This window comes from Mobula birostris, chromosome 17 (genome assembly GCF_030028105.1).
Source record: "Mobula birostris isolate sMobBir1 chromosome 17, sMobBir1.hap1, whole genome shotgun sequence".
Lineage (NCBI taxonomy): Eukaryota > Metazoa > Chordata > Chondrichthyes > Myliobatiformes > Myliobatidae > Mobula > Mobula birostris.
In genome coordinates, this window is record NC_092386.1 from 30,452,635 (window position 1) to 30,478,621 (window position 25,987).

Genomic DNA, 25,987 nt, shown 5'->3' on the forward strand with positions numbered 1-25,987 from the left:
GGGTAAAAATATGGGAACTGCAATTTCTGCTGCATATTACAGCCATATTGGTTTGCCATGTAGACCGGAGAGAGTGTGGAATCTATTCTGGTTTCCTTTTGCAGTCATAGGGAGATTTTTGCTTTGCGTCATATACTGGGAGACCTGACAAGGCTATGCTACCATAATATGATTATTTTTTTGGTCAATTTCACAATACTTTACAGGAAGACTGAATGGGCACCAAAACTATATGCAGCATCAACACTATTAATAGATGAAATCCAATTTCAAGGTGCAGAATATCTATTTAAATGCAATCCATCACTTCTAGCCATTTGGGAGCACAAAATGTTTGTGAATAATTAGACTAATTCTGTCTTCTATTCTTGAAATGTTTTGCACGGTTATCATTTCAGATCAGCGACCTTTACTTAAAATCCCATGTCAATTTCCTCAGATAATTAATATTTCATTGTAAATTAAATTTGCAATCTGTATTACTTAAGATATTAGATTATTTTCATGTCATCAGCAAACCTGAATATGTGGTTTCTATCCCACTATTTAAGTCATTTATTAATCTGGTAATAGTTGGTGTTCAAATCAAAGTCCTACCAGACACAGGCAGTCAACGTGATTACCTCCACTTTGTCTGTGATCTCTCTCCGCTGTTCCTCAAGCAAATTCCCAATAAGATGAATAAGCTAGCTTCAATTCCATGAGATTTAACTTCAGCTGGTGGTCTTCTGGCAGAAAGTTTATTAAATGCCTTCTGGATATTTATAAAAAATCATTTCCTGAAAAGATTTTTGGCTTACTGATCTTTAATTAGCCTACTTCCCTCTCAATTCTTTCAGAAATAGTATGGGTGACCTTTTAATATAAAGGACCAGCTCCCGAACAGTTCTGAATCACCTACTTCATTTAAAATTCTAGTTTTGAGAATTTCTAATATTTCGGTCTCAATACATTCTTAATTAATATTATTTTGGTTCTGTACATACTGATGAGGTCTCACCATAGATTTAATGTAGAAGGAGGCCAATATCTGCCAGTTTCTCATTTCTGTTTGCAATATTTTCGATTTCTGTTTTTATGGATCACAACCATCTTTGTTATCATACTTCTTCAATCTTTTTTTTTGTAGCTCTCAGGTTTTGTCCTCTTTTGTTGTCTTTTGTCTATTCTGCATTTTCTAGGATTTATTTCACACTGCATTTACATTTTGAGTTTTCACATTGCACCTCATCTACTTGGCCATCCATGGCTGGATTCCATAAGGGCATAGCCTGTTATCTGTCATAATAAATACTTATTGAACATAGTCCTTCATCTAGTCATTTTGCCCAGTTTCTAGCGTCTCATCACATGGAAGTCAGCCTTACCAAATCTTGAACTCTTGATGGCTGTTTTATGTTGATTCCTTTTGCACAGTACATTGAATAGACTATATTTTCATTTCTCTTAGAAAAATAATTGTATAATATTAACGATTAACTAAACTTATCTCATTACAAACTCTTTGTTGATTCTGGGATACAAATGCCTTCAAATTCAATCTAGACAATGGATTTGGCCACCAATATTCTAGTGAATATTGATAGCACTAGCTTGTTCACTTCCTTCTCATAGAACATAGAACATAGACATTGAACATAGAATTGATTATGGGGAGCAAGGACATGGCAGACCAATTGAATAATTACTTTGGTTCTGTCTTCACTAAGGAGGACATAAATAATCTTCCAGAAATAGTAGGGGACAGAGGGTCCAGTGAGATGGAGGAACTGAGCGAAATACTTGTTAGTAGGGAAGTGGTGTTAGGTAAATTGAAGGGATTGAAGGCAGATAAATCCCCAGGGCCAGATGGTCTGCATCCTAGAGTGCTTAAGGAAGTAGCCCAAGAAATAGTGGATGCATTAGTGATAATTTTTCAAAACTCGTTAGATTCTGGACTAGTTCCTGAGGATTGGAGGGTGGCTAATGTAACCCCACTTTTTAAAAAAGGAGGGAGAGAGAAACCGGGGAATTATAGACCGGTTAGCCTAACGTTGGTAGTGGGGAAACTGCTGGAGTCAGTTATCAAAGATGTGATAACAGCACATTTGGAAAGCGGTGAAATCATCGGACAAAGTCAACATGGATTTGTGAAGGGAAAATCATGTCTGACGAATCTCATTGAATTTTTTGAGGATGTAACTAGTAGAGTGGATAGGGGAGAACCAGTGGATGTGGTATATTTGGATTTTTAAAAGGCTTTTGACAAGGTCCCACACAGGAGATTAATGTGCAAACTTAAAGCACATGGTATTGGGGGTAGGTATTGATGTGGATGGAGAATTGGTTAGCAGACAGGAAGCAAAGAGTGGGAATAAACGGGACCTTTTCAGAATGGCAGGCGGTGACTTGTGGGGTACCGCAAGGCTCAGTGCTGGGACCCCAGTTGTTTACAATATATATTAATGACTTGGATGAGGGAATTAAATGCAGCATCTCCAAGTTTGTGGATGACACGAAGCTGGGTGGCAGTGTTAGCTGTGAGGAGGATGCTAAGAGGATGCAGAGTGACTTGGATAGGTTGGGTGAGTGGGCAAATTCATGGCAGATGCAATTTAATATGGATAAATGTGAAGTTATCCACTTTGGTAGCAAAAATAGGAAAACAGATTATTATCTGAATGGTGGCCGATTAGGAAAAGGGGAGGTGCAACGAGACCTGGGTGTCATTATACACCAGTCATTGAAAGTGGGCATGCAGGTACAGCAGGTGGTGAAAAAGGCAAATGGTATGCTGGCATTTATAGCGAGAGGATTTGAGTACAGGAGCAGGGAGGTACTACTGCAGTTGTACAAGGCCTTGGTGAGACCACACCTGGAGTATTGTGTGCAGTTTTGGTCCCCTAATCTGAGGAAAGACATCCTTGCCATAGAGGGAGTACAAAGAAGGTTCACCAGATTGATTCCTGGGATGGCAGGACTTTCATATGATGAAAGACTGGATGAACTGGGCTTGTACTCGTTGGAATTTAGAAGATTGAGGGGGGATCTGATTGAAACGTATAAAATCCTAAAGGGATTGGACAGGCTAGATGCAGGAAGATTGTTCCCGATGTTGGGGAAGTCCAGAACAAGGGGTCACAGTTTGAGGATAAAGGGGAAGCCTTTTAGGACCGAGATTAGGAAAAACTTCTTCACTCAGAGAGTGGTGAATCTGTGGAATTCTCTGCCACAGGAAGCAGTTGAGGCCAGTACATTGGCTATAATTAAGAGGGAGCCACAAGGGTCCCCGTAGCCACAAGGGCCATATATTTTAGATATGGCCCTTGTGGTTACGGGGGTCAGGGGGTATGGAGGGAAGGCTGGGGTGGGGTTCTGAGTTGGACAATCAGCCATGATCATAATAAATGGCGGTGCAGGCTCGAAGGGCTGAATGGCCTACTCCTGCACCTATTTTCTATGTTTCTATGTTTATTTACAGCACATTACAGGCCTTTCGACCCACAATGTTGTGCCGACCATATAACCTACTCTAGAGACTGCCTAGAGTTTGCCTAGCACATAGCCCTCTATATTTTTAAGCTCCATGTACCTGTCTAAAAGGCTCTTAAAAGACCCTGTTGTATCTGCTTCCACCACCGCAGAGTCCAAGGCTTTCTCGCTTGGTTGCAGGCTTTGACCGGCTCCTGACACGGAAGCATGGCCGTAAGAGAGGCCGAGGAATCTTCCCTGCCTTGGACTCTGCAGTTTATCCAGAGCCCTATACAAGGCCCAGAGCGAGATGCCATGTGTGGTGGGCCTCTACCCCCAAATCCCTGAAAGATGGTGGAAAGTAACCGACCGAAATACAAGACATCAAGAGAATGAGCACAGTGCAGAATAGCGGCATTACTTATGCCAAACCTATGGGCAACTTGGAATAGTTAGAATCAGGTTTAATACCATCAGCATATGTAATGAAATTTGTTAAATTAGCAGCAGCAGTATGATGCAGTACATGATAACATAGAAAAAAATAAATGTAAATGTACATTAAATAGTTAAATTAAGGATAGTAGTGCAAAAACAAACTTTCCTTATAGCCCATAGAACTGAACACAAGTGATTGGGAGACTGGCAATGTGGATTTGCTGGCTGCAAATGTGGGAACATGGTTTGCAGACTTTCTCAAACTGTGAACTGTTTGGTTTATAAACCATTCAAAGGAACAGAACACTGCCCACAAATAAGATTAGCTTAGATAGGCGGTTTGGTTGGCATTGAGGAGTTGGGCTAATGGTCCCGTTTCCACGCTGCATAGCTCTATGAATCTCCATGAACCTAAACTTACTCTAATGACTCCTGCCCCCAAAAAAAAACTCCTCACAAGTTTTCCTCTGGTAATGTCAGTTAATTTCTTCTGACTGTGCAACTGGGACTTTTTACTTAGGTCCTCCTGTTACACGTTTACGAGATGTGGGCATACCTGGTTGTAATGGCATTTGTTATAAGAAGATAAGAAACACAAGCAGGAATCCCTTATTTCTTACCATTCAATATCTCTTAACTCTTTCAGAAATCTTCTTGGACAATTCTCTGCAATTCAAGGGGACCCGTCTGCAGCTCTTCCAACCTTCCCCTTTTGTTTGTAATCCTCCTGCGATCTTCAGATACCACAGACTTCTTTCCACATGTAACACCCTGGGAAAGGTTTCCCTGCTAACGCATCGGTCTTGCTGTAGAAGCAGTACTTGGGTTATGGTTGGAGATAACAGGTGCTTTGAAATGTGAGCTGGGTCCTTTGTTCGGCAGGAGATGAAGAGGGAAGACGCTGGAGGGAACCAGTCATAGGATTCGATTGAGTGTGGGACCGTGATTCGATGGAACAAAGCGCCGCATTGACTGAGGATTGGTGAATAGTACTTTTGGAAGAGTTGAGCTCCAACTTGTTCACATTTGACAGTTTAATTATAATGAGCCCTTTTTATGTTTTCTTTCTTTACTAGCCCTTTAGTTAAGTTTAGATTCAAAAATATAATTACTTTGTTTGCAGTGTGCTGTCTGTTATCTCTTGGCACTGAGTTGTATCAGGGTAGCAAATTACACAACATCCACACAAACTGGGGTTTAGGGTGGGAGAGTGGTTTCAATCTCACAGGTTTGGTGGGACCAGAGTGTATATTCCCTAGACTTTCTCAGCCAAGGAAACCAGTGGGGTTTCACACAGAAATACAGGCAACCTTTAAGTGGTGGTTGGTGATAGCTGAGTGTTTTGCCTTATTAACCAGCTACGGTGAATGAATTTTTTTGCTCTCTCCTCTCCTGCTTTTGTACACTGGGGGACAATGTAAGCTAGACACATAGGCAAGTGGGTTAAGTGTACCCTTTGCCCTGCTCCTGGTTGTTTGTGCTCAAGTTATATTCAAATCTCGAGGCAAACATCATTTTGTTGAAACTGAATATAAGATCCAATAAAAGGGAAGCTTAGTAACGTGTTGTCTTAGTAACTAGCTAGTAAAGGTCGTAGCAATACTCAAAGTAATATTTTCTTGATTACTGAATTAGAAAGATTAAACTTTATTTTAAAATGTCTTTTAAGTGTTCTGAAATATTACTTGATGGCATTTCTTCTTTAATCCTATTTGGTAATTCCCTAAAGCCCATATTATACAGTCAGGATGACTCATTCCTGAGATGTGTATCATGTACAGTGGTAATTTTTAATGTTATCCACTATCGGGGGGAGAGAGTAATCTGGTGGTGAACCGTCCTCATAAACTGGGGTCAATTTTCAGTCCACCAACACCAAAAAACACCATCTTATCCACCTGTTGTTCAATATTCCGCAGTGCACTACCAATCAGTGCATACACTCGGTGGCCACTTTATTAGGTACAACTGCTCATTAATGCAAAATATCTAATCAGCCAATCATGTGGCAGCAACTCGAAGCGTAACAGCATGCCGACATGGTCAAGAGGTTCAATTGTTGTTCAGATCAAGCATAAGAATATGGAATAAATGTAATTCAAGTGACTTTGTCCGTGGAATGTGATTGTTGGTGCCAGACAGGGCGGTTTGATAGTGGTGTGCAGAAGAGCATCTAGGAATGTACAGCATATCGAACCCTTAAGTGGATGGGCTACAGCAGCAGAAGACTATGAATAGGGGGTTCTTACTGAAGTGGCCACTGAGTATATATCCTATAGCCTTTCTTTACCATTTTATCTATCTGTTGTAAAATATTCCTTTATACACTGCCATTCATTGTATCTCCTACAGTGCATCACCTTGCACTGGCCAGCATTAAGTTCCATCTGTTATTGCTCTGCTCACCCTACCAACTGTACAATATCACATTCAAAGGATGCTTCTATATGCAGAATATCAAAGTCAGTGAAATACATGCACCTTTCAGTGGAAAAAAAATGTTTAATTTCCAGTGTGGCAGCTTCATTATTATACCCTCTCAGTAAGTGAGAAGATTGTAGGTAACAGTGACAAAGTGTAGCTGGAAAAGCAAGAATCAAATTTCAGATGTTTGGAACGTGAAGGAGATAAAAACGTTTTTGCTTATGAGGCTGCAAAGATCATGAGGTAGGTGTCAATAGGAACTAGTAAACAGTGAAAAGGAGAGCTTGGTTGTTTTCAGTTTTGGTTGGTATGTCAGACTTTTAAATGAACATCAAGTCAGTTGCTATCTCTTTAATGAAACATCTGATTACTCAAATAGATGAAAAACTTTCTGGCTTAGTCGTCAGTTAATCTAAAGTAGAGCAGGGAAGATTATGTGGATGCTTACTAAGGGATACTCAGTTTTGTCCAACGAGATCAGCAAGGAAGAATAATCAAAGAGGTGAAAAATTTAAAAGGGCAGCTGTGCATGTGAAATGAGCTGCCAAAGAAAGTGATTGGGGAAAATATTTAGAAGACATTTGGTTACATACATGGGTAGGAGGGGTTTTATAGAGGTATGGGTCAAACACAGGCAAATGGGAATAACTTGTAAAAAATCAGCATGGATCAATTAGGCCAAAGTGCCCGGTTCCATGCTATAATACTCTGACTCCATAATTCCACTACGTTTAAAATAAAAATAAGTTAGGTTAAAAGTAAAGTGGTGAAATGTAGGGTCAAAATCAAATCCTAATAGATTGGTTCATTTACAGAAAGATGTAAACAGCATGGTAGCGTCAAGGTAAACACAATGCTTTATGGTACCAACGACCCGGATTCAATTCCCGCTGCTGTCTGTAAGGAGTATGTATGTTCTCCCCATGACCGTGTGGGTTTACTCCGGGTGCTCCAGTTTCTTCCCACTGTCTAAAGATGTACCGATTGAAGGATTAATTGGTCATTGTGGGATGTCCTGTAACTGGGCTAGGGTTAGATTGGGGGTTGCTGGGCGGTGTGGCTCGAAGGGCCAGAAGGGCCCATTCTGCACTGTATCTCAATAAATAAATAAAGATGATAGAAGAAGTGATAATAAGTAAAAAGTCAAGATTCTTATCTTAGAAACAGAAGGTAGTACTAATCCAGGAACTATGGAGTACTCAGCTGTAATGCATGAGAATCTGTTAAATAATGAGATGACCAAACATATGGAAAAGAATATCCAGTTAACATGCATTACTGAAAGGCAGCTCATTAGGCTGGATTTTTAAAGAAGTAACTGCCCAAGTGTGCAAGGGAAATACAGTGAATGTGCCTAGTTGGACTCGCAGAGGCTCAAGAAATGAAAATCACGAGGAAAATGTGAGAAAATTCAGCATATCAGGAATAATGCTCTGGATATCAAATGCATTGAAAGGTGGCTACCAGATGGAGGATATGAATTCGAAGAAGCTTTCAGATAAAAGGTGGAAAGTAATGTGAACCCAGTTGTTTATCACACACATAAAAGATTAGGACTCCTGTATCTGAGGTCTGATGTCAAAATCTGAAGATTGTATATGTAACAGTGAGAAGATGTTTCTCCAAAGCTATTCATCTCTGTGCTTTAACTTGCATTATTTGTGTAACCTTTGTAGGTCATTTGACAGGAATTAATTGTAATGTTTTATAAATAAAAATATTTTGTTTTCTGACCTCAAATGTTGCCTGACCCAGAACTTTAGTATTGTAGCTTCAGATAGCCAGCAAACACAGTAATTTCAATGCTGTGATTAATTAATAAAACTATTATGTAACCGAGTGACAGAATCTTATTCAGTATCGTTAAAAGTGTACTTAGGCATCCACCCGGGTAATCCTAGAATAGTTGTCTATACCTTTATGAGGAGACGGTGATGTCATGACGCCCGTGTGGGATAGTTGGGAGACCATTTTGTTTTCTGCTGAAGAAGCTGGTGAGGTGTTGGAATCAGCTTCTTCCCAGAGATGCCAAGCATGGTGAGGAAAGGTGAGCATTAATTTACAATATCCATATGAATTCGTTTATGCTTGTTGGCGAATCGAGAATATCGGTAATTTGACATGTTTTACAAGTGGGTGCTTTAGATTTCCATGAGTGAAGAAATCGACCCTGGAGAGCATGGCTTCTCCAAAGTTCCTCACCAGCCAAGTAGGTCAGTCTTCCTGTAACTTAACTACTAGACAATACCTTGTAAAAGTTGTACCAAAGTGTACCTTTTGTCTAACTTTATTGTATCATGACAATAAAGTTACTTTATTGTATGTAACAGCGTAATGTGAATGCTTAATCACTGTTCGGAAGTTTAGCACGTGTGTACTAAAAAGTAGTAGACGTCTTAGATGAGATGTATTCGCTTACATTTTTGTTGCTATGTATAAGATACGGGGTTGTGGGAATTCTAATGTTGTTTGCATTGTGTTCCTTCAGAATTGCCACGACCGTATTAGTGCAGTACTAGTTTTGGGCAGTTTGCTTCATGTATTTTTATACTGCATACACAATTGGCCGCTGCACAAGGGTGTGGATCGAAAGTTAAACTGAGATTGTAACGGCAAGAACTGGTTGTAAATTCGTTCATCTTGTCTTGCAGCCCTCTTCTGGCACTTAAGCATCTAAAACAGATAAAGGAATTAAAACCCAAAAAAAGTATTTGTTGTCCTGAGTGTGTACTTTTCCCCAGGCTACAAAAATTATTATTATACTATGGTAGTACAAAATAAATTAAGGAATTAAAGTTTCTGACATATGTATACATTTAAGGTAATTAGTTATTCCTCTCTAAAATTACATCAATATAGTGAAAAGTGACAGAGTTTGCCAGAGTAATACAGATGAGACCTGAGCCTTCCAGGCAATCCCTACTCAATGCAATTCGCCTACTACCAAAAAAAAGCACAAGATGGATGTTATATCCCTGGCCCCACACTCATCTCTGCAGAAATTAGATATTAAAGACACCTATATTAGGCTCTGTCTTCAATACCGTAACTCCAAGCAAACTCATTTCCAAAATCCTAGACATGGCGTTCAACACCTACTTGACTTCCTGACCAACAGACTGCAATCATTAAGGATCGGCAGCAACACCTCTGCTATAATTATATTCCACACCGGTGCCCCATAATGCTGAATCCTCTGCCCTCTAATTTATTCCCTTTGCACTCGCAACTTCATGTGAAGATCCTGCTCAAACACCACCTACAGGTTTGCAGATGACACCACCATTGTAGCTATATCTCAAATAATAATGAATCACATTACAGGAAGGAGGTAGAGAGCCTAGTGGCATGGTGTCGCAGCAACAATTCTTCTCTCAGTGTCAGCAAAACAAAAGAGTTGGCCATTGACTACAAGAAGTGGGATGGTGCACATGCTTCTGTCTACATCAATGGCGCGGAGGTCAAGAGAGTCACGAGCATCAAGTTCCCAAGAGTGAATATCACCAGTTGCCTGTCCTGATCCAACCATATAGATGCCATGGATAAGAAAGTGCACTTCCTCAGAAGGCGAAAGAAATTCAGCATGCCCCAGCTGACTGTCACTATTTTTTATAGATGCATCCTAGAAATCATCCTATCTGAATGCATCATGTTTGGGTATGGGAACTACTCTACCTGAGACCACAAGAAATTACAAAGAGCTGTGGATGTAGCTCAGCATGTTCACAAAAATCAGTCTCCATTCCATGGACTCTGTCTACATTTCTCAGTACCTCAGTCGAGCAGCTGACACAATGAAAGACCACACCCATGCCAATTATTCTCCCTTCTCTCATCTCCCATTGGGCAGAAGACACAAAAGGCTGAAAGAATGTACCACCATCCAAACACAAGCCAGCTTCTAAGCTGCTGATATTAGACAGATTTATCTTTTCAACCCTCTCCCCATCTATTCCACATTAGTTGTGCAAGCACATAAATACTGTGTCAATTCTACTCAATATGCAATAAATTTAATGATTGATTATAATTAAGTGCTTTGGAATATTTGATTTAAGAATTAATTGTATCAACTTAGCAGAGAAATTATTCATCAAAATATTTTGAAATACTGAATAGCACTTGTATCTCCATTTCTCAGTCCAATTGATTGTGGAGAAAGTTAGGTTTATTCAGTAAATTAGCAGTTGGGGAAAACATCACATCTGAGACAAGGGCATTAGCTAGTCTGGCACAGTTACAGTGTGGTATCATTTATCAAATTGAAAGATGAAAGATAGCCAAAAATGAATGACATACTACTCTTCTTAGGATTGGCCAAACTTCTCATTCCTGATTTCTGCTTGATAATTCCTGATGAAGAGTTTTGAAGTCGAATATTGAATGAAGTCATTAGGAAATTTAGCTGTGATAAACCACCACGACCAGTTGATGTACTGTTACGCGGATGAAGTTTTGTGGTGTTTATGCCCACAGAACAAAATCCAGGATTGAATTACTGCCTCAAGGAAGAAGGTAATCAAATTCAAAACAAAAAAAAGCCTTGCATTTAGCAAAGTGAAATACTTAACTAGACAGCAAGGGAGAAAGGGAACTATTTAGCTGATTGCCTGGAACAATCTTGAGATGCAGTACAGCACTTTACTCCACATCTGTGTTGCAATTTGAGAGTTGTTTCATGGCAAGCATCTAGAGCTGTCTAGAGAGGAGTTTTTTAACCACACCCTCCCACCATACCCAACATGTCAACCTAAACAAATGGCTTGGATATTCAAATAAATCAGATTGCTATTCATTCTTACTGTCCTTTATTCCATCTACTAAATAATAGGAACAAAGACAGAGGACAGCTTAAAATGAATAACTCCAGAAGGCATTTGCATTGGCGAGCCCTGCCAGCCCTGTTCATTGAAAATATTAAATGGAAACTTCATAGAACGAGGAAGTACATTCTTGAAGCATGCATGCAAATGAAGAATGGATATTAGCATAAACAATGCATGTGAAGAATTCAGCAAGATTTTTTTCAGAACAGCAGGGGCATTGTGACCTCAAGACAGCCTCTGAGCAGAGAATTAAGTACTTCAAAGGCAGTCATTTTTGAAAGAAAGGAAATTTGACAGTCAATTTGCACATAACAAGCTCCTGTAATAGAAATGTGATTATAACCAGATAACTGCTTTCTTACTAGTTTAAAATGAGAGATAAATATTGTCCAGACCATTGGGAATAACATCCCTGCTCTTGTTTAAAGTAGCCTACGGAAAGCTTTTGCATCTATACAGCAGACCAAAAGAAGCCTCTGTTTAACCTTTACAAAATACACCACTTTAGGAGGATGATGTCGCCTAATGGCGACCCCTTTGCTTGCATCTTCGGAAACAGCTCTACTGCTATCTTTGATATCACTTTTTTTTCACTTTCAAGGTTCTTCTGAAGACCCTGACCTGGAGTTACATGCTGACTTCGGTTCTTTGTGGAAATGGGATCTGCTCTTGGGGCCTCAAACAGCCACTTTACGATATGCCAAGGAAGCGGCCTGGAAGGCTAGCATGCCTTCAGGGTAACGGATTTTTGTGGCTCTGGGGGCGGGCGGATTCAAGGCTAGTGCCACCGGCTGATGCGTCGTGGGAGATGGAAGATCTTAAGCAGCCAGCTGGCTGCTGGCTGTGTGCCCCGAGACCCGAATTCTTTGGAGAAGGAGCTCGGAAAAAGCGACGCAACAGACATTTAGCACCATAAATCAGCCAGTTGTTTGTTATGTCTCCCCTCTCGCTGTGAAATGGGGTCACTTCTTTTTCCCTTATAAGGGAGAGAGGGAGATTCTGTGTAATGTCGAATTGCCAGATGAATGAGTAGTGTTTGGGGTACTGCGAATCTGTGTCTTTCTTGATGCTTTGCTGCACACTTGAGTGCTTGGTGGGGGGTGACTTTTTTGCTGGTGGGGGAGGGGGTCATTGCTTTTCTGCTGCTTATGCATGGGACGGGTAGCTGGGGGAATAGAGATAGAGATACAAAGACTCTAAGATATTGTAAGTCGTAATAAATGACCCAAGCCTGTTACTGTCTTCTGACATACAGATTATTAAGTTGTGGCAGTGCTATGTTGGTGTCAGAAACATGGCGAAACTTATAGGTTGCCCCAACACATTCTCCGACTGTGTTGATTGCTGATGCAGATGAGACATAACACTGTATGCTTCAATGTTTTAATGTACATGTGACAAATAAAGCCAACCGTTAGATCTTTCTAAATATAAGTGAGGGCCTCCTGGTAACATAAACTGTCTACTTTCCAATAACGTCCTACATTCTTTACCAAAATCTCCTGTTAACCTCAAAGCCTACGCTTGTGCAAGCTGCAGCAAGCTTTTAAGGTTCCTGGATCATTTGCTCCTTGAATGACTGCCAACAACTACCTGCCCTTTGTTCACAGCAGGTTAGTTTGAACTGATGTTGACCACTAAGCATGTTGGTACCCTGCTGATGTGGCCAGCCAATGAGCAATCTTGGGAAGTGCTGACACTATACTACAGCTGGCATGTGACCAGCAGAGGAATAAACAATTTGTTTAATTTTTCATTCTCTCACCAGAGCATGAGAATATATAAAAACAATGTCAAAAAACAAATAGGCAAAATTCCAACTGGAGAAGGCATCAAGATAGAATGGGAAGGGAGCAGAAATTGTGATAAATGGTCACATTGAATGGTGGAAAGCACAGTTCAATCTTCATACTCAAATGTTAGAGCAATCACAATTAATCCTGATTTTGCACATTAGTTGTTGGCCAGTCTTTGTTTGTGTGTAGCTTTTCATTGATTCTTTGTGTTTCTTTGTATCTACTGTGAATACCATAGGGAAATGAATCACAGGGTAGTATATCATGATATATTTTGCATGTATTTTGATAATAAATTTAAATTGAATTTAGAACTTTGAACTTATATTCCTGTGTTATTATTTCTATACATACCTTGGCAGATGGACAGAGAATCAGTTGGTCTGTCTACTCAGCAACAATGAATCAAGGACATTTGGTTTGTCTCCCATTGTAACTTACAATGGGAGGAAAGGTCAAGCCATTTAACAGTGTTTGACCCAAATCACTCTAAACCTTTTCTCTTCATGTACGTGTCCAAGATTAACTTAAATAGGAACTTTAGTTGGCATAGACTAGTTGGATCAATGGCTTATGTTGAAAGGACAGGCAGGAAAGCAGAGGGGGTTGCATGGCTCTGTTGGAGAAATTGAAATTAAATCAATAGAAAGAGGTGATATGGGGTCATAATGTGTTCAATCATTATGGATAGAGCTAAGGAACTGCAAGGGTAAAAAGACCCTGATAGGGTAGTAAGGATGTGGTCTACAAGTTACAATGGGAGATAGAAAACGCATGCCAAAAGGACAATGTTACAATAGTCATGGGGATTTCAATATGCAGGTAGATTGGGAAAATCAGGATGGCGCAGAATTCCAAGAGGGAATTTCTAGAATGCCTACAAGATGTTTTTTTGAGCTGCTCTTAGTTGAGCCCACTAGGGTATCAACTATACTGGATTAGGTGTTGTGCAATGAACCAGAATGGATTAGAGAGTTTAAGGTAAAAGAACCCTTATTAGGGGAAAGTGATCATAATATGTTCAAATGCACCCTTAAATTTGAGAAAGAAAAGCTAAAGTTAGATGTATCAGTATTACAGTGGAGTAAAGGAAATTAAAGAGGCGTGAGAGAGGTGTTGGCCAGAATTGATTGGAAAGAACACTGGCAGGAATGACAATACAGCAGCAAAGACTGGAATTTCTGGAAGCAATTCACAAAGCACAGGATGTATACGTCTGAAAGAAAAAGTATTGGAAAGGCAAAATGATACGACCATGGCTAACAAAAGAGTCAAAACTGACATAAAAGCCAAAGGGCATATAATAAAGCAAAACTTTGTGGAAGTTAGGGCATTGAGAAGCTTTTAAAAACCAACAGAAGGCAAATGAAAAAGTAATTAAGAAGGCAAAGATGGAATACAAAAGTAAGCTAGCCAATAAAGAGAATAACAAAAATTTCTTCAGATACATAAAGAGTAAAAGAAAGGCAACAGTGGATATTGGACTGTTGGAAAACAATGCTGGAGAGATAGTAATGATGGATGAACTGAATAAGTATTTTGCATCAATCTTTACTGTGGAAGACACTAGCAGTATAGTGGAAGTTCTAGGTGTCAGAGGTCATGAAGTATGTGAAGTTACCATCACTAGAGACAAGGTCTCTGAGAAACTGAAAGGTCTGAATGTAGATGTGTCACCTGGACTAGATGGTGTACACCCAGAGTTCAGAACAAGATGGCTGGAAAGTTTGTGGAGGCATTAGTAATGATCTTTCAAGAATCACTATATTCTGGAATAGTTCTGGAAGACTAGAAAATTTCAAATGTCACTCCACTCTTCAAGAAGGGTGAGAGTCAGAAGAAAGGAAAGTTTAGGCCAGTTAGTCTGACCTCAGTAGTTCGGAAGATGTTGGAGTCGATTGTTTAGGATGTGGCTTTGGGGTACTTAGAGGAACGTGGTAAAATAAGCCATAATCAGTAAGGTTTCCTCAAGGGAAAATCTTGCCTGACAAATCTGTTGGACTTATTTGAAGAAATAAGAAGCAGGATAGACAAAGGAGAATTGGTTGATGTTGTGTACTTGGAAATTCTGAAGACCTTTGACAAGGTGCCACACGTGAGGCTGCTAAACAAGCTAGAGCCCATGGTTATTACAGGAAAGATTCTGGCATGGATAAAGCAGTGGTTGATAGGTAGGAGGTAAAGAGTGAGAATAAAGGGAGCTTTTTCTGGTTGGCTGCCAAGGACTAGTGGTGTTCCACAGGGGTCTGTGTTGGGACCAATTCTTTTTACGTTATATGTTAATGATTTGGATGATGACTTTGTTGCAAAGTGTGCAGACGATATGAAGACAGATGAAGGGGCAGGTAGTTTTGAGGAAGTAGAAAGGCTTTAGAAAGACTTAGACAGGTTAAGGAGAATAAGCAAAGGAGTGTCAGATGGCATACAGTGTCAGTAAGTGTATGGTCATGCACTTCGATAGAAGAAATGAAAGTGTTGACTGTTTTCTAATTGGAGAGGAAATACAAAAACTGAGGCACAAAGGGACTTGGGAGACCTTGTGCAGATCCCCTGAAGGTTAATTTTCAGGTTGTGTCTGTGGTGTGGAACGCAAATGTTATGTTAACATTCATTTCAAGAAGTCTAGAATATAAAAGCAAAGATGTAATTTTGAGATTTTATAAAGCAGTACTGAGGCCTTGCTTGGAGTATTGTGTGCAGGCTTAGGCCTCTTATCTTCAAAGGATGTGCTGAAACTGGAGAGGGTTCAAAGAGGATTCTCAAAAATTATTCCAGGATTAAACAGCTTGACACATGAAGAACGTTTGATGGCTCTGGACCTATATTCACTGGAATTTAGAAGAATGAGGGGTGACCTCATTGAAACCTATCAAATGGTGAAAGGCCTTGATAGAGTGGATGTGGAAAGGACGTGGAGAGTATGTTTCATGTGGTGGGAGAGTCTAAGACCAAAGGACACAGTCTCAAAATAGAGTGGCATCCTTTTAGAACAGAGGTGAGGAGGGATTTCTTCAGCTAGGGAGTGGTGAATCTGAGGAACTTATTGCCACAGGCAGCTGCGGAGGCCAAGTCTTTATGCACATTGAAGGCAGAGGTTGATAGATTCTTGATTGGTCAGGGCATGAAGGGATACGGGGAGAAGACAGGAGATTGGTGCTGAGAGGAAAAATGGATCACCCATGACGAAATGGTGGAACAGACCTGATGGGCCAAATGGTCTTATTCTGCTCCTGTATCTTATGGTCTTATGGACTAAAGGGCCTTTTTCCATGCTGTGTGCTTCTGTGATTCTGTGGCTCTCTATGCTGTATCTTCACGCATTGGTGGGAATGTCACACAGCTGATATTTAGCTAACAAATATACACTGTATGATTGCTTATCTGGAATAAAACTATTATGTTGTTTTGATAAATCAAAGTAATTTTGAGATTGCCTACATGCTATGCAGAATTCTCATTAAATGTACAATTATTAAAGTGTCAGTAGGGTCATGGTTCCCAAAGGCTTTGAAAGGAACCATTATTTGAATTTCTTATGCATGTATAATTATCAAATCTGGATAATTGCACTTTGTCAAGAACCAGCTGTTATAGCCCACATCACTGTGTGTTAAATGAAGCAGTGCTAAAATAGTTCTTAAACTCAAAAATATCTTCACATAATGAAATTAGATTTTCATTTTGCAGGGAAAAGAAATCAACGCAATAAAATATTTTATAAAACAGTTAAATCTGGTTAAATGAGCTAACAGCAAAATACACAATTATTATCTGGTACTCCATTATTTTTCAATTCCATTTTCTATTTGTTGTGTATCTCTTTGTCACCAGTCTATAGATATCACCAGGAAATTCAATAATTGTAGCCAAATATAAACTCTGCAAACATTTTGAAAAATACTTATTAATTGTGTACTCTTGTTTCTGTTTTCACAAGTGCCGATGTGAGTCTCGAATGAGGCAATTAAAAGAAAATGCTCAAATCACTCAGTAGGTTGGTCAGAAACTATGGAAAGAGAAACAGAGTTAACATTCCAGGTCAAAAATCCTTCCCCAGAATTGGATGCCAGTGTCTCAGAATAAGGAGACAGCCCCCTGTTAGGAGAATTTGTTTTACATCTGTACCAATCTGTACTAAATCTCTACATCCCTGTCGTGGAAAATACTTAGAACCATGCAGCCCATGAAGTTTGTGTCATACCTGTTACGAAAATAAACCAAAAGGTTATTCATTAGCAAGAGTGTGGTGAACCTATGGAAAACATTGCCACAGACAATTGTGGAGACCAAGTCATTAGGTGTATTTGAAGCAGCGGTTGACAGGTTCCTGATCAGTTAGGAGTTACAAAGAGAAGGTAGGATAATGGTGTTGAGAGATAAAATAAATCAGCCATGATCAAATTGTGGAGCAAATTCAATCGACTGAATGACCTAATTCTGCTCCTATGTCTTATGGCCTTATGGCTTATGAATTTTTGGATATCCCCATCTCAGAGATATTCATATGTTAACTCATGACGTATATACAGCAATGGATTTAATAGTTTCAGGTTTTATAGAATTCAAGGGAGATGAGAGCAGTTGGATAATGAATATAATGTAGATGTTCAGCCATGCTCATGTTGAATGGCAGAATGGCATTCAATATCCCATGATATTCTTGTCATTTAGATTTAAATGCTCACATTCCATTTGACCTTCTGATTATTTTCCGTTCATACCATTTTAATGATGTGTGGACTGCATCCGAAGTTTCTTTGGACCTCTGTTGCAGCTTGCAATTTGCCATTGAGGAAGTACTCTTGTATTCTTCTTCGGGCAAAGATGGGTGGCTCATCTTTTGCATACAATGATAACCATTAATAGCTTTTTATAATTTAGTGCTTCCATCTGTACAGTTTACAATGCTGCCTATACTTGTGTCACCTTCAATTCAATGAGCTTTAATTTTAGCTAATAATTTTTATGAAGGATTTTATCATCTGCCCTTTGGAAATCCATATAAATTACATTCATTGACATTTCCCCGTCCATTTGCTCAGCCATTTATTCTAAAGATATAATCAGGTCCATCGAGCATTAGCTGCCCTTTACAAATAAGTCCTAACTTTCCATGAACATATTTGGAGTATTCAAGTTTTAGACTAATTGATTTTTACTTATAAAGAGGTGTATTATGCACACTTACATGATCAAAAGGAAAGCAACCAAATTTAAGAGGTATAGATACAGCACCTGCTAAGTTCTTCCTAATTCCTTTAAGCCCCTACAACTGAAGGTGCCTAGTACTGAGACTTAATTATCCTTTTTTATTGTGTGAAAGTTATTTAATTAATTTATTTATTTACTTAGTATTAACAGCGTAGAATAGGCCCTTCCGGGCCTTCGAGCCATGCTACCCCAGCAACCCCTGACAAACCCGATTAACCGCAACCTAATCACGGGACAATTTACAATGACAAATTAACCTACCCAATATTTTGGACTGTGGGAGGAAAAAGGAACGGCCAGGGAAAAGCCACACATTCCACGGTGATCCCTTACAGGTGGCATTGGAATTGAACTTCAAACTCTGGAACACCCTGAGTTTGGTTATAACAGTGCTCTGAACAATATTAGTTTCTTCATATTCTACAGTCAAGGGTTGGGTAGACATTGCTCTGCAGGGACATAAACTGCCCCTGGCCTTTTTCTAATTCTCCAGAAATAATCTGAAGCTTATCTTTATGTGCTAATCTTGATCAACCTTTCATCTCCTGCTGTTCTTTGTGTATCTTACAATCTGTGTTGGGTTTTGCCCTTTACTTTGCATTATGTTTTATGTTGTCAACTCCTTGTTTAGTCATCCATGGCCTTTTTTTTCAGTGTGTAGATATCTTCACCCCTTGAGAATGTGTCTTTACTGAAATTTAACTCTTATTTTTTTTCTGAACAGTTCTCGTCAGTACTCCTTTTGGCACAAATTATCTGAAGCCCTCCAACTGGTCAAGAGCTATTGTGTTTGTTGTCTGGGACCAATCATAAGCAAAACTTTTTGTGTTAATCCAAGGGTATCCTTGGCCTGGTCTACAAAGAATATCCCCTGTACCCAACAGTAACTGGATCAAACTTTAAATTGGTAGCAGCCTCTGGGCAAATAGAGTAAGGCACCCCTTAGGTATTAATTACAATAACTTGCATGGAAGTGCTCCCGTAGGCAAACTTTACTTGGACTGTAATAGGGCTGTAGAATTTGATGATTGCTATGGCCCATGATCCAGAACACATACAAATGACTCAATGAAGTGTTTTTTGGGAAGCCAAGAGATTTCTCCTGCTGACTGCTGGATTCAGGACGGAAGATGATGCATTGCTCACTCAGGTTGAGCAGGTTAAATGCAGCTGGGTGCAACTGATTTCCAAATAACAAACTGGCAGGAGACATCAGCAATGAAATTAAAACTTGGGGTGATTTCAAGAACCATTGGGAAATTGTGGCATATTTGGCCTGCACGATTAAATCAAATGCTGGAAATCAAAAATTTTAAAAAGCGGGGAACGTTGGAAATATTCATCACATCAGACAATATCAATGGAGAGAGAATTTGAGTTAATATTTCAAACCAACCACAATTCATCAAAGCACACAATTTCTGGAAACCTTTGTAATATTCTACAGCATGATCTGTCATGGTCCAGTCCGTTAACTACTCATTTCAGTTAATTTCCTTTTCCCCGTGTTCCACCAGGCTCCTCGATTAGGGCACCTGATCTCCATCCGAACCGGCTGGGTAAAAACCCCAGCTCACAGCTACTCGGGGCTGGTCCATCACTGTAGCCAGGGCGGCGATGAATGTTCCAAGCCGCCAAGAATAAGGGACCGTTTCCCAAGCCGCCAAGAATAATGGACCGTCTTCCAAGCCGCCAAGGATAAGGGACCACCTTCATGAGCTTCTCTGTGTCAAGATTCGTATTGTCTTGTTGTTGTTTGTTTTTGTCGTCTCGTGTCCAGTTGAGTGTTGCCAGCTGTTTTGCCGCTGCTCTGAGCCAGGATGCAAGTGGTCTGTCGCTGTTTTGCTTTGAAGGCTCCAAGTCCCAGTCCAAGTCAAGGCTCCGTGTCCAGTCAAGGCTTTGTGTCCAGTCAAGGCTTTGTGTCCATTCAAGTGATTGCCGGGCCATTTGCCACTTCACGAGCTTCTCCGTATCAAGATATGTATTGTCTGTTATTGTTTGGTTTAGTCGCCCCGTTTCCAGCTGAGTAGGTCCGACCGTTTGCCATAACTCCAAGTTGGGAATTCTTTCTCTTCGTCTCCCAGTCCAGGTCCAGGCTCTGTGTTCCAGTCAAGTCCAAGTCCGTCTCCGTGTCAAGTCTCCGTGCCTGTGTCCTGCGCTTGGGTCCGCTTCCTCCAGCCACCCATTGCAACATGATCATAAACAACAGTTAAAATATGGCAGAGGAAATGAAAAATCTACAACCCTAGGATACTAAAATAGTGCATTTTTTCTTCATTTGGTTCTTGAATCATATTAATTAGTCTTAAACTATTGAAGATTGGTAACAAATGTAGGCTTCTTCAAGGTTAATCCAATAACTAACAACGTAATATGTTCACTTTCCAAAGCAGCCTACAAATCTGGGTCTTTTTACAATGAGCTCACCCTGTGGATATATGTACAATTCCTAATGTCAGGTGTGCAAACACCTGTGGGAATCTATGGACAGAGGTCTGGAAGGCACAGAATTGGATGTGCTTGTCGCAGTGTATTTTGGGTTAGTACATTTATTTTGATTTGACGGAGTGGGAGATGGGGGAGGATGGGGACTGAGGTGCGAAGATAGAATGGTGGACTTCCTAGTCTGCAATGATGACACAATCTGCAGAGCAGGAGGAACTCAGTGGGTCAGTCAGCATCCATAGTGGGAAATCTGCCTGACCCACTGAACTACTCAAGGATTTATTGCATTAGTGTGCAATGCAGTGTTCACTTCCTAATCTTCCGGGCCCTAGTAAATTTATCAGATTATTGTAGACCTACAGTGTCATATGGAACACTTACTGTAGATATGGCTGGTGGGCCCAGAGTGATGAACATTTGAGACTGGACAATATGAGAAGAGAGATCGTGAGATAAATCTTTAAATAAAGCACCCAAGCAGAATAGCAATCCTGACTGTTAGAAAGGTCTCTGTAGGTGATATTTCACTATAATGTGTTGCCGTTTGTTGGAGATTGGATCTCACCTTTATCAAAAAGCTCACCTCCCCTCCTCAGTTGCTTCATTCTGAGGAGCCCAGCTGCTGTTGATAAAAGTTGCTGATGTTGCTGCTGCAGCAGCTGCTGTTCCTTCATCTGGAATAAAGCAATGATAATGACAATCGCCATCAGCAACAAAATCTAATGATAAAATGAAGTGAGAGAGAAAGAATCTGACAGCTAAAAAAAAAACCATTAGAGATCCATAGCACAAAATGTCTTATCATCCATGAAATTGAGCTACATACTGTATGTAACCTCGGCAATTCTCATGCACCAATTACAGTGGCGGGCTCCATTCAGCGCGAGAGGTGATTCGTCGTTGATGCAGCGCGAGGTTTAAAAAGAGCTTGGGTGCTTTCAGAACCTCTCAGTGGGCTCCATTCAGTGAGAGGTCATTTGTTGGCTTAAGAAGAGTTTGGGTGCTTTCGGGACTTTTCAATGGGCTGCATTCAGCGTGAAAGCTCATTTGTTGGTGAAATAGCATGAGGTTTATAAAGATCTTGGTTGCTTTCTGCAACTTCAGCAGGCTGCAATCATAACAATCTATTAGGCACTCTCAGGGGCCAACAAAAAGAAGTGAGGTCTAAGCGGGGCAGCCATTGAGTAAATGGACAGTGTTAGAGTCGTCAGGCTTTGGATCAACAGGCTTAGACAAGAGTAGGCTTGGGCAAGCTCAGGCGGAGATTCCAAGTAAGTTCCTTTTTTGCCCTGTTAGTACATAGTTAGTTCACTGAGAATGGGTCCAGAGTTAGTCGTATGTTCCTTGTGTGAGATGTAGGAAGTTCCCTGATAATTAAAATGCATGAAGTGCACCAAACTGCAACTGCTTAGAGACCATGTTAAGGAACTGCAGCTGCAGCTGCAGCTGGATGATCTTCAACTCCCACGGGCAAATGAGGTGGTGATAAATAGGAGCTACATGGAGGTAGTCACCCCCTAAGTTGCAGGAGATAGGTGAAAGGGAATAGGCAGCCAGTGCAAGCTACCCTTGTGGCTGCTTCCCTCAATAATAAGTATTTCACTTTGGATACTGTTAGGGGGATGACGTACCTGGGGAAAGCCACAGTCACCTCATCTCTGGCACTGACTCTGTCTCTGTGGCTGAGTAGGGAAGACGGAGAAGAGGAGTACAGCTGTGATAAGGGATTCTAATATTAGAGGAGTAGACAGCAGATTCTGTGGAGACTACCAGATGGTATGGCTCCCCGTAGCTGCTTGCATGCGACAGCGGCCACACCCCGGGCAACAGCTTCAACAAGTCGGCTAAACCAGGTGAGGGTAGCCGATGGGTCTCAAACCCTCGGTGAGATAAGGAGTTGTCTATCCCAGCACATGAAGACAGACTCCGGCGGATTGAGCAGACGAGACCAATGGAAGGTCCAACATTCAAGAAGGCGGTCTCTGCAAGCGTCATGGAATGTGTAGAGCACAACAAGACGTCCTGGTCATCCACTGCGCCTAGTCCCATCTCCAGCCGTCTCGACTCTGTCTTGCCACTGGATCCAGATGGGAATTGGGAAGAGAGAGTGAGGCTGATGCTGTGCAACTCTCCCTCGCTTAAATCCAAATCACGCGCTAGTCTCGACACCATCATAATGGTGTCAAGGTCCTCATCGATGTTGATGATAGACGAACACATAGATGTCGCCTTTCAGGTGCCAGAGTCAGGGATTTCTTGGATCGGGTCTGTAGCATTCTAAAGGTGGAGTGTGAAGAGCTGGATGTCATGGTACATGTTGGTACCAATGACATAGGTAGGAAAGGGAGAAGGTCCAGAAGGTATGACCTGTACAAAAAGAATGAATTACGCCTGAACCCAAGGGCAACCAATATCCTTGTGTGCTAGAGCTGTTGGGTGTTAAACTAATTTTTCAGGGAGATTGGAATCAGAGTGATAGGGCTGAGGATGGGGCAGTTTGCTTGTACCCAGATGCAATGTGTAATGAGACTGTGACAAAGGACCAGATAGGGCAAAATTGCAGTCTGCAAGATGAGTTAAAGTGTAACAGGCATCCAAAATTGAAAGGGTGATGAATACAAGACTGAAGGTATCATATTTGAATGCACACAGTATATGGAATGAGACAGATAATCTTTTCATGCAGTTAGAGATTGGCAGGTGTGATGTTGTGGGCATTGCTAAGTTGAGGCTGAAAGAAGATCATAGTTGGCAGCTTAACATCCAAGGATATACATTATATTAACAGGATAACCAAGAGTGCAGAATGGGTGGGGTAGCTCTGTTGGTAGAAATGAAATCAAATCCTTAGAAAAAGTTGACATAGAATCGGAAGATATAGAATCGTCATGGTTAGAGTTAAGAAACTGCAATGGTAAAATGACCCTGATGGGAATTATATGCATGATTCCAAACAGTTGCCAGGATGTGAACTACAAATCACAATGGGAGATAGAAAAGGCAACGTTGTGATATTCATGGTGGATTTCAATAGGCAGGTAAATTGGGAATACAAGTTGGTGCTGGATCCCAAGTGAGGATTCCTGTTAGAAGTCCTATGATATGGCTTTTTACAGCAACTTGCAGTTGAGCCCACTGGAGGGAAGACAATTCTGGATTGTGTGTTATGTAATGACCCAGATTTAATTAGAGAGATTAAAGTAAAGGAACCCTTAGGAGGCAGAGATCATAATATGATAGAATTCAATCTGCACTTTGAGATGCTAAAATCAAATGCATCAGTATTACAGTGAAGTAATGGGAATTACAGAGGAATGAGAGAGGAGCTGGCCAAAGATGACTGGAAGGGGACACCAGCAGAGATGACAGCAGAACAGCAATGGTTGGAGTTTCAAGGAGCAATTCAGAAGGCACAGGAAAGATACATCCTAAAGATGAGTAAGTATTATAAAGGAATGATGAGACAACAGTAGCTGACATGGGAAGGCAAAGACAACATCAAAGCAAAAGAGAGGGCATATAACATAGCAAAACGTAGTGGGAAGTTAGAAGATTGAGGTTATTAAAAACCAACAGAAGTCAACTGAAAAAGCCATAAGTTAAGAAAAGATTAAATGTGAATGTAAGTGAGCCAATAATATAAAAGAGGATACAAAAAGTTTTTTTTAGATACAGTATATAAGAGTAAAAGGGAGATGATAGTGGATATCAGACTGCTAGAAAATTACACTGCAGAGGTAGCAATGGGGACCCAAAGAAATAGTGGACTAACTCAATCAATATTTTGCATCAGTCTTCACTGTTGAAGACTTTAGCAGTATGCCAGAGATTCGACCATGTCAGGGGCCAGAGATGAGTCTATTTGCTATTACTAAGGAGAAACTGCTTGGGAAAGTAAAAGGTCTGATGGTAGACAGGTCATCTGAAGCAGATATTCTACACTCCAGGGTTCTCAAAGAGTTAGCTGAAGAAATTGTGGAGACATTAGTAATGATATTTCAAGTATCACTGGATTCTGGAATGGTTCTAGAGTACAGGAAAATTATACTCATTAATAAGGGAGGGAGGCAGAAGAAGGGAAATTAGAGGTCAGTTAACCTGACTTCAGTGGTTGGGAAGATGCTGGAGTCCATTATTAAGGATGAGGTTTCCATGTAATTGAAGGTACATGAAAAAGGCCAAACTCAGCATGGTTTCCTTAAGGGGAAATCTTGCCTGGCAAAGCTGTTGGAACCCTTTGAGGAAATAACAGGCAGGATAGACAAAGGAGAACCAGTGGGTTTTGTTTATTTGGATTTTCAGAAAGCCTTTCACAAGTAACACACATGAGGCTGCTTAACAAGATAAGAGTCCATGGTATTATAGGGAAAATACTGGTATGGATATAAGTTTGGCTAACTGGTAGGGGGCAAAGAGTGGAGATAAAGGGAGTTTTTTCTGGTCAGCTGCCAGTGACTAGTGGTGTGCCACAGAGGTCAATGTTTGGACTGCTTCTTTTCACATTATATTTCATTGATTTGGATGAAAGAATTGATGGCCTTGTGGCCAAGTTTGCAGATGATACAAAGATAAGTGGAGGGACAGGTAGTGTTGAGGAAGCAGAATGTCTGCAAAAGGATTTCCACAGTTTGGGAAAATGGGCAAAGAATTAGTAGAAGGAATAAAGGTGTGGACTATTTTCTAAATGGGAAGAAAATTTTAAAAATCCGCGATGCAACAGGGCTTGGGAGTCCTTGTGCAGGATTCCTTAAAGTTTAACTTGTAGATTGAGTCAGTGGTAAGAAAGACGAATGCAATGTTAGCATTGACAGCTTTGGGCACATTATCTAAGAAAAGATGTGCTGGCATTGGAGAAGGTGCAGAGCATGTTCATGACAATGATCCCAGGAATGAAAGGGTAACCATATGAGGAGAGTTTGATGGCTCTGGGCCTGTACTCGCATGTGTTTAAAATTATAAGGGAGTTATCTCATTGAAACCTATCGATTAATGTAAGGGCCACGTAGACTGGATGTGGAGAGGATGTTTCCTATAGTGGATGAGTTTAGGACCAGAAGGCACAGCCTTAGAAAAGAGGGACATCCATTCAGAATAGAAGAAAATTTTCTTTAGATAGATGGTGGTGAATTTGTGGAATTCTTTGCCACAGACAGCTGTACTGGCTAAGTCATTGACTATATTTAAGGTGGAGGTTGATAGGTTCTTGACTAATCAGGGCATCAAAGTTACAGGGAGAAGGCAGGCAAATGGGGTTGAGTGGGATAATAATTAGCCATGATGGAATGGTGGAGTAGACTCAATGGGCTGAATGGCCTAATTCTGTTCCTATGTCTAATGGTCTTATGGCTCTAGGTTCCACCTCCTATACCTAGTAAAGTGGCCACAGTGTATGTTCAT